We start from the raw sequence: 10,715 nt of genomic DNA on the forward strand, positions 1-10,715 counted from the left end.
GGAGAGAGAGGGAGAAAGTACCAACCCTAGCATATAGAATAAGAACAGCATTTGCAGCAAGGCTGGGGAGAGGTTATAATTTAATTTATTTAAATAGCACCTATTATGAGCCAGGCACTGTGCTAAATGATTTATAAATATGATTTCTTTTGATCCTGACAACAACACTGAGAAGTAAATGCTATTATTATCTCCATTTTACAGCTGAGGAAACTAAGGCAACTAGAGGTTAAGTGACTTGCTCAGGGTCACATAGCTTAGTAAGTGTCTGAGATCAAATTTGAACTCAAATCTTCTTGACTCCAAGACCAAAGAGCAGAAATAGCAAAATATCTGTCAAGCAACCTAAGCTCTTGTTAGCTCCACTCCTCATTATATCATAAACTAAGTGGACCCAGTGCCTGGCACATGGTAAACACATAACAAATGCTTGTTGACAACACCATCTGAAGGAGAATGTTTGTTTCTGGAAAGAGCTCGTGAATCTCCTCTCTGGCAAAGTTAGCTTCACCGAGGCACCAGCTTGTGTTGCTCTGGTCTCATCCATTGTGCTATTCCATTGCCACAGGATGGCAGAGTATATTTCCAGGGAAATCCATCTGATTTTCCCAATGAAGCAAAGGCAGTAGTACTCTTCCTACTGATAAATGGGGCATCCTCTTTCCCTTTGTTCTCTGATTGTGAACAGATGTTAGCCATTCTTCTCATTATCTCAGGATACTGTATAATATTATTATGGTGTCAGGCTACTAGAGGCAGTGAACGCTACACAGTAACAGCCTTAATTGAGGCTTAGAGCTATGCTGTAAGCATGTAACCTTACTTAAGAGTGTTTGCAAGTGCTTTCTGGAAACAGTTAAAGATGTTTCCAATTGTTTGAGCAGACTCTNCAGGATACAGAATTAGATTAAAAAAAAAAAAAACACAGTACAGTGAAGCCCAGGTAAGCAAACCATGATATAGTGAGGGATGACTGTGTATTGCATATTATGTTATATATCCTATATAATAATGTATCATATTATATATTATATATATATCAATGTATACTATAAATATACTAATATATTCTCTATTTGATATATTAGATAATAATAAATTATATTCTTTTATTATATATTATAGTTTTTGTTCATTTTTTAATATTTAAACACTGATTTACTTTATTTACTGCTCTTAGAAAATTATTTCACATCTGAGCCTCTGATTTTTTCCTTAGTGAAAACAGAAAATAACATACTGGAATCAAAGATCCTGAAGCTAAGCTGTTAGCCTCACTGCAGATGTCTTCCAAATGGTCTCAATCCTCAAAACCTGAACAAGGCTTCCATTCAGCCCTATTTCTCTTAGAGCATAACACTGAAACAATTCTCACAGTACTAGGCAGGACTCCATCCCTAGTTGATACATCAGTCTAAGCCAGTGATGGGCAAACTACGGCCCAGTAGGCCAGATGCTGCCCCCTGAAATGTTCTATCTGGCCACATGACATTATTCCTAATCTGACGAATACAATGAGTAGGATATAATACAATGAAACTTCGAAAGAGTTGCCTTAGAAACAGACTGGAAGATGAGCATTTCCTTTCCTTTGGCCCCCTCTTTAAAAAGTTTGCCCATCAAGCCAACCTATATTGATTCAGTTGACCCTGACACTCCAGGTGTTCTTTGGCTTCAGATTTAATAAGGATAGAGACTAGACCTGTGCTTTCATTAGTACAGAGAATTACTAGGTTAGGAAACTTCCTCTGACAAAGCAGGGACTCACTCTCTCCACAACCTGTACTTTGATAGTTACTGAGATGACTATGAGCAATTTCACACAACAAGTATGTTTCTGAGGTAGGACCTGAACCCAGGTCTTCCTAGCTCTGAAACCATCTATGTTTCTTCTGTAACATGTTGCTTTACTAACTGTTGCTGTGAAAGACAACAGTGATAAGACAACAGATCCCTTTATTTGAGAGGAAATATAGTATATTGGGAAGGATGACTGATCTGGAGTCAGGAGAGACCTGGTATTACTTCTTGCCTCTGTCGCTCCCTGGCACATGAAGACTGGTCAATCACAACTTCTCTGAATCTGAATTTCCTTGTAAGTAAAATGGATATAATAACTGCAGTGCCTACCTCATAAGACTATTGCAAGGATAAATTGAGCAGGTATACAAAGGGCTAAATAAATGCCATGTATTGTTATTCAGGCCATAAGATGGCATAATCTATTGTAAAACATAAAAGCCTATATCATATTGCCAATCTTCTTAGGGAGTGAGGAGGAGTTGGAGGGGAAAAGAAGAATGAGACATAGATTTTGAACATAGCTAATGTGAGAATTTGTTTCTCTTGAATAAGCAGATTTGTTAGAATTTATATGATATATATTTTTAAAAAGAAAATGTTTTTTAAAAGAAAAAAGAAAACAAGAGGTTCCTCTCTTTTCTAAATATCCATGAATATTAGGTCAGTCAGGATGCTTATAGTTAGCTTAGTTTGTAGCTTAATGTGCATATTTGGAAAAGAGGCTATTGTAGGGTTTAATGTCCTTAGGAAATCTGCTTAATCTCTTTTCTCTGGTTAAGTCCTGGATTCCTGGTGCTGTGTGATATTGTGGCCTACCCCAGGGTTGAGGCAGCTGCTGCTCACCTGAGATAGGTATTTCTTCTGTGTTCCCAGGATTGTGGGTCTCTTTCTGGGGTCCAGTTGTTCCACGTAGGCAATCAGGGAATGGAGAGGACCAGAAACTAGTTCTGGTTTAGTCAAACTTCCAGCAAGCCAATGAATGGTCTAGAATAACAATTTTAACTCGAAGACAAGATATGCCCTAGATGTCCAACTGACCTCTGTTCTGAGGTTGTGTACTGTCCATCAGTAAAGGGAGGTAATGAAATAAGGAGACAGGGAGAGAGAGGGAGAAAGTACCAACCCTAGCATATAGAATAAGAACAGCATTTGCAGCAAGGCTGGGGAGAGGTTATAATTTAATTTATTTAAATAGCACCTATTATGAGCCAGGCACTGTGCTAAATGATTTATAAATATGATTTCTTTTGATCCTGACAACAACACTGAGAAGTAAATGCTATTATTATCTCCATTTTACAGCTGAGGAAACTAAGGCAACTAGAGGTTAAGTGACTTGCTCAGGGTCACATAGCTTAGTAAGTGTCTGAGATCAAATTTGAACTCAAATCTTCTTGACTCCAAGACCAAAGAGCAGAAATAGCAAAATATCTGTCAAGCAACCTAAGCTCTTGTTAGCTCCACTCCTCATTATATCATAAACTAAGTGGACCCAGTGCCTGGCACATGGTAAACACATAACAAATGCTTGTTGACAACACCATCTGAAGGAGAATGTTTGTTTCTGGAAAGAGCTCGTGAATCTCCTCTCTGGCAAAGTTAGCTTCACCGAGGCACCAGCTTGTGTTGCTCTGGTCTCATCCATTGTGCTATTCCATTGCCACAGGATGGCAGAGTATATTTCCAGGGAAATCCATCTGATTTTCCCAATGAAGCAAAGGCAGTAGTACTCTTCCTACTGATAAATGGGGCATCCTCTTTCCCTTTGTTCTCTGATTGTGAACAGATGTTAGCCATTCTTCTCATTATCTCAGGATACTGTATAATATTATTATGGTGTCAGGCTATTAGAGGCAGTGAACGCTACACAGTAACAGCCTTAATTGAGGCTTAGAGCTATGCTGTAAGCATGTAACCTTACTTAAGAGTGTTTGCAAGTGCTTTCTGGAAACAGTTAAAGATGTTTTCAATTGTTTGAGCAGACTCTTGCCCCGCCAAGATCACGTAAAAGTCACTCGTGGTACAGGCACAATCAACATATTCTTAAAATGTCAGTGTTTGTGTGTGTGTTTTCAGCCAGAGCACAGGGTCAGCATTTAAGCCAGAAAGCTACATTTGCTCCACCTTCCTATATTATTGCAGGGAGAGACCTAAACAAATGCTGCAAAGTTGTACTCACATCTACCGTGATCTCACAGCCCCAGAATTCCATTCTCTCTTTGAAGTCACTTTACTGCGCTAATAATTATCTGTCCAAGAGCCCATATTTGCTATACACAAATAACAAACTACAGATTCCTTCCACCTCGCCTAGAAAGAAAAAACCCCACTCAATCAGCCCCTCAGGAAGCCCTCAGTGGATCCAAGGAAGGAGACACTCGCCACCTCACAAAAGGAGTTACTGGTCTTACTCTCCTTCAGATTGGAGCAGCTCACTAAACATTTGGTGCAGGCACGTGGACCAGTTCTGATGCTAGCAGTATAGGACAGTAAGGAAAATCTGGTTTATGAGAGATTGGTTCCAGGCACAAACTATTTAAAGGCTGGCTACTCTGAAAGTTTGAACTGGGGAAAGGAAAACAGAAATCAGACACTTTGATCAGTACATACAGACCACTCTCCATTATCCAAAGCAATATTCACTCTGCCTATTGATTCTTTGGGCCTCCCATTTCTCCCTTTATTTCCCACTGCCTACTCAAGGAGTGCAGTAGTTTGAAAACACTGTAAGAGATCATTCATTTAGATTCCACTCATCTAGAATTTGTGATCATTCTCCCAGGCTGAGCTGGAGCTGACCACTGGGTTATCTGGGGAGGAAAGGATTTGCTAAGCTAATTAGTAGCATAAACACTTTTGCAGGATCAGTATTAAGCTTCTATAAAAGAAGATAATGTTCTAGCTTTTCATCAACATGTGTTTACATATCCCCAAAAAAATCATTGTACTAATTGTAAGTGATTATTTTTCATTCACTAAAGCAGAAATGGAAGAACTTCTACACATCAAATTTATTTTAAAGAAATTAAAAGTACTTAATATCACATTTCTTTGAAAAATACTAATTCCCCTCTTCAGTTTAGAGGATTGATCTCACTTTGTTGACTAAAATATGGTTTGGGTGGTGAAAATCTGTTGCTTTCTCCTTACTTTTCATGGTACAAAGGAGTACAGGAAATGGGAACTTAACTGTAGAGGGAATTGGAGGTTGGCAATTTAGAGAACTTGGAATTAATTATCAAAATACACACTAACTTTGTTATATTCTCTCCTATTCTACTACTGCTTTTTTTACTCTTCTGGCTAAGATATCCTTGTATGGCAGAATGTTACGAACTAAATGCATTCTTCCCGATTTGTTCTATTTGCTGCTTTCCACACACAAAATTCCATTTTGTACAGGCTGTCCCCCTTGCCTGGAATGCTCACCCCTGCCTCTTAAAATCCCTCTTTTCCTTCAAGGCTCAAATCAAATGCCACCTTTTACACAAGATCTATTATGATTCATCCAGTTGCTAGTGCCCTCTTCCCTTATATTATTTTGTATATACGATATTTTAATTTTCTAATTTCAATACCTGTTCTTTCTACCATTACCATCCCCAATAGAATAAATGCTCCTTGAGTATAGGGGCAATATCTTCACTGTCATTGCATCCTTTGAGACTAGCCCAGTTCCTGATTGTAATAGAATATTACTATTCTGTAAGAAATAAGATGAAGAAGCTTGAGATGACTTCTATGAATTGATGTAAAGTGAACCAAACAGAACCAGACAAATGATAGACACAGTGATTACAACATAAATGCCAAGAACAACAACCAAAAACAATAGAAAATGAATGTTGCAGAATTAAAAAGAACAATCTTTGTCCCAAAGAAGAGTTATGAGAAGACATTTCTCCCCATTAATTTTTAGAGGTGGGGGCTCATTGTAGACCATTGAATATTACATTGGATTATTTTCAATATATTGATTAGTCTGTTGAATTTTTTCTCTCCTTCCTCTTCATTTTTTTTAATGTTTTGTTAAAGAATGGCTTTCTGGGAGGAGAGAGGGAAGGATATTGCAAGAAATAAAGCAATGTAAAGAGAAAATATTTTCCATGCCAAAAAAAAAAATCTTTTAAAAGTAAATTTTAGTGTTGGCAATTAAAGGTTTAGAAATTCACTCATTTCATCTAAATTTAAGAGGTACAATTTAAGTTAACAAAAAATTCTAGACCTGTACCAAAGTCTATCAAATCAATCAATCAACCATTAAACTGTATGAACAACCTAGCATAGGAGATAAGAGTTTCAGGCCTACATTCAGAAAGACTCATCTTTCTAAGTTCAAGAAAACCCCAAGTGGGGCCATGAAGAATTAGACATGACTTCAGAATATCAGAACAATAATAATCACTTAAAATCAAATTTAAAAAAAAATTAACCCTTACCTTCCATCTTAGTATCAATACTGTATATTGGTTCCAAAGTAGAAGAGTGGTAAGGACTAGGCAATGGGGGTTAAGTGACTTGCCCAGGGTCACACAGCCAGGGAGTGTCTGAGGCCAGATTTGAACCTAGAACCTCCCATCTCTAGATCCTGCTTTCAATCCACTGAGCCACCCACTTGCCTCCAAAATCAAAAATTTAAGTACCAGTTTGGAATATAAATCTAGAGCAAATATCCATGGTTCCAAAAATAAGATGTTTTTGATATGCTGATTTAGGCCCTGGTACTTTTTGGTATTAAGTTTTATAATTCTGGAATTATTAAATTTCTTGATTAGTGTTACCTCTAAATAAGGCAGTAAGTCACATTGCAAGGTTTTGTGGTAATTTAATAATTACATCAAATAATCAGTGATATCATCAATATAGGTATTCATTTCTCTAGATCAGTGATGGGCAAACTTTTTAAAGAGGGGGCCAAAGGAAAGGAAATGCTCATCTGTCAGTCTGTTTCTAAGGCAACTCTTTCAGAGTTTCATTGTATTGAATCCTACTCATTGTATTCTTCAGGTTAAGAATAATGTCTTCGCAGCTGGATAGAACATTTCAGGGGTCTGCAGTTTGCCTATCACTGGTCTAGATTATAGCCCATCTATGCCTGCCACATCCCTACACTTCCTCCTTCCCCCTTTCTGTCCTCTTCTCTCCATGGAGGATCCATTTAATTTATTGGAGATCATCCTCTTGATGTTGTATGGATGCCAGTGGGGCATAAGGTGCTTTTTCAGTTATCAGTTTTACTCTGTAATAGGTATAGGCTTTAAAAGTATGAAGGCAGATTTTTGCAAGCATATTAGGGAAAGCCTGTGCTGGAAGACATGGACATTCTAAATAGAATGCAGGGGGTAGGGAGGAGAGAGCTGAGCAACAGACATTGCTGTTTTGAGAGGGGTTTGGAGCAGAAGAGCAATCAGCAGTCCCTATGTGACCCAGGATCTTGGAGATTGCAAAGGCTGAAGACATCAATCCTGCAAGTCAACTCTGAGTAGGGAAGTGACCTGTGATCTGGTGGACAGTCTGCAGGCATCTCTCCCTACCTGGTTACTTTTGGATCATCGGCTGTGGAGGAGTTGGTTCCTGGTATCCTGAAAACATCTCTGGAACAGTTGTGAGAACCCAAACCCAAGACCCCTTCCTCAGGTCCTTAGCCAAGCTGTCACCTGGGCGAAGCCAGGTTGGCTAAGGAACTTACCCTTTTGTCTCCAGTCCTGGGCAGTTAGACATAGTTTCACCTCACCCCCTCTCCTATCCTCTCAAAAAACAATTAAACTCCCTGTTTGTTTTTCTTCTTATCTTAAAATTCTCATAGTGTGTGTATTTATCATACTCTGTGTTTATCCCTGGCTAGGTGGAGCAGGGTCACAGTTAAGGCTTAACTGTCACTTCTGTCAACTGTCATTTCCAAACAGCTAAACCCAGTTTCCCTGGCTTGTTAAGTCCCCATCTATTGTCCATTCCTGTCTCCTACTCACCCTTCCAAACCCATATAAATATTTGAGTTAACTCCCCTGGGTTTCCCCTTAAGAACTCTGACTATATAAATGAGCTATCTTTTTAAAATCATTATCAGACATTTCTTTTTTTCTCATCCTAATCAAGCATTTATTAATTTTCACCATTGAATTTTATTTTTTATTAACATTTAATAGGGCAGCTGGGTAGCTCAGTGGATTGAGAGCCAGGCCTAGAGACAGGAGGTCCTAGGTTCAAACCCGGCTTCAGCCACTTCCCAGCTGTGTGACCCAGGGCAGGTCACTTGACCCCCATTGCCCACCCTTACCACTCTTCCACCTATGAGACAATACACCGAAAGTACAAGGGTTTAAAAAAACATTTAATAATATTTATTTTTTAGAAAAGTTAACAAAATATGGAATGCTACACAAATTTGCGTGTCATTCTTGCACAGGGGCCATGCTAATCTTCTCTGTATCGTTCCAATTTTAGTATATGTGCTGCTGAAGCAAGCACTATCAGACATTTCTTGCCTGACATCCTTTATGTTGTTTCTTCTATATAATTTCTTATTGTTGTTATTATTCAGTCATTTCAGTTATGTCCAACTCTTTGTGACCCTATTTGGGATTTTCTTGGCAGAGATAGTGGACTGGTTTGCCATTTCTTTCTGCAACTCACTTTATAGATGAGGCAATTGAGGCAAACAGGATTAAGTAACTTGCCAAGAGTCATAAACCAAGAAACTGAGGAAAGATTTGAACTCAGGAAGATGAGTCTTCCTGACTCCATGCTGGTGCTCCATCTGTTGCGCCACCTAGCTGTCCCATAGTTTCTTACTATAATATTACAACATTTATACTCATTAGGTCTAGCTTAGAAATAAATGTAACATTCCATGGAAAATAAATGCACTCTGAGAAAACTTGAATGGAAATGCATTATAAAAGACTCTATCTTCATCAGATGGCTAACCGCCCACCATGAGCCTGTCTTTTGCCTACGGGGTGACCTTCAATTCATTTCTTAGGAAACTGAGCTATTGCATGATTTGCAGCCATAAAACAGCACCAGGAGAATACTGGTATTAAAAAGATGGGCCTTTGTTTCATGGGTTCACGAAAAGGACTGCATAATTTCCCAAAGGCGATCTATCCCACTCTTCTCCTTCCTGTCCACTTGCAATGTGTGTCCAAGATATATGTGCTGATGGAGAAGCTTTATGAGTTGCTCGTCCAGCTGTATATCACAGCCTGAATAAAGGAAATTCTTTATCTACTGATTTTTCCTGGATGGAAACTTATATTTCTGATTGCAAATAGATAAATCTAGAGAAAAATAGAGAGAAAGACATTTGCATATGTTTGCCTTTATTAAATAAACTTAAAATGTCAATTTGTAGGTAACAGGAGTGATGAAAAGATTATTGATTTTATACAACCTGTAGCTTCATATAATGAACTATCAAGATAATAACAACAATAACAATAGCTAACACCTTGCAAGTGTCAACCCACTACAGAAAGTCCTTTACAAATATTATTTCATTTACTCCTCACAACAAACCTGGGAGGCAGTTGCTATGGATATCATCACCATTTTACAGTTGAGGGAACTGAGGCAAACAGATTAAAGTAACTTGCCAAAAGTAAGTGTGTGAGATGGGATTTGAATTCAGATCTTTTTGACTCCAACTCCAATACTCTGTCCACTGCACACAACCCCCCCCCCCAGATGCATCTGTGTAGTTCCTCAAACATAGCTATAAAGAAAGAAACAACTACTACTGATATACATTATACTTCTGCTCTAAGGAGCACTCAATACTTGAACCAGAGGAAAAGCTAAGAAAATCATCAGAGCACTGAAAATCAAATTAAGAAATCTCTGGTCATGGGATAAATGCCTGTGATCTAAAAGAAGATAAGAAAAAATCAGTAAGCAGCTTGGTGGATTAAGAACCAGGCCTGGAGTCAGGAAGACCTAGGCTCAAATCTGGCCTCAGATATTCCTTGCCTTATAATCCTAAGCAAGTCACTTAACCCCAATTGCTTAACTCTTACTGCTCTTCTGCTTTGGGACCTATACACACTATTGAGTCTGAGATGGAAGGCAAGGGTTTTTTAATCAACTGGGGAAAAAAAGATGTCAAAGTAAGAGAAATGCTACAATGCACTACAAAGGACAAGTGACTGCTGAGATAGAGAAAAGAAAAGCGCTAATTGAGGCAGAGGACTTGGGTTTAATTTGCCTCTGAAACTCACTGGCTGTTGCTTGGGCAACAACCTGTAGCTTCAACTCTTGGGGATTCCAGTTGCTAGGGAGAGGTCTTGGATTTAAATGATTTCTAAGTTCCCTCCCAGTTCTAAATCCAGATCCAATAACTGTAGGTACTAACAAGAATGATGTTTCTTTTCAAGGGGCTTACTGGTAAATGAATAACAATCAGCTTTCTAGGCTGCAATGTACACACTTTTAAATTCAGTCTGCATTATTATTTTTTTTTAACCCTTACCTTCCATCTTGGAGTCAATACTGTATATTGGCTCCAAGGCAAAAGAGTGGTAATGGCTAGGCAATGGGGGTCAAGTGACTTGCCCAGGGCCACACAGCTGGGAAGTGTCTGAGGCCAGATTTGAACCTAGGACCTCCCATTTCTAGGTCTGGCTCTCAATCCACTGAGCTACCCAGCTGCCCCCTCAGTCTGCATTATTGACAATTTCTCAAGTCACTTTTTTACGCCTAGACAGTCAGCGAAATAATAACCCAAACCCAGAACTGTAGTGTTTGACTATTTCTGAGGTATAAGAGCTCATGCTGAAAATTGACAATCAGCTATTAGGAACCACTAGGAGCTTGCTGTCTCTAGCATGCCCCTGCCTCTGTTATGCCAGAGTGGAGCCCGATTTCAATACCTTCCTTGATAAATTTTTTCAACTTGTTCTTCTGATGGGTCCCTT

At 38.8% G+C, this 10,715-nt stretch overlaps 1 non-coding gene across 1 annotated transcript; it reads right to left on the minus strand.

The window, feature by feature from the left end:
* Window positions 1-8,164: 8,164 nt before the first annotated feature.
* On the minus strand, window positions 8,165-8,271 carry LOC123232655. Its single transcript, XR_006505183.1, has one exon. It is a non-coding gene; the product is annotated as a U6 spliceosomal RNA (small nuclear RNA).
* Between the last annotated feature and the right edge of the window lie 2,444 nt (window positions 8,272-10,715).

The sequence above is a fragment of the Gracilinanus agilis genome, chromosome 1 (assembly GCF_016433145.1).
Source record: "Gracilinanus agilis isolate LMUSP501 chromosome 1, AgileGrace, whole genome shotgun sequence".
NCBI lineage: Eukaryota > Metazoa > Chordata > Mammalia > Didelphimorphia > Didelphidae > Gracilinanus > Gracilinanus agilis.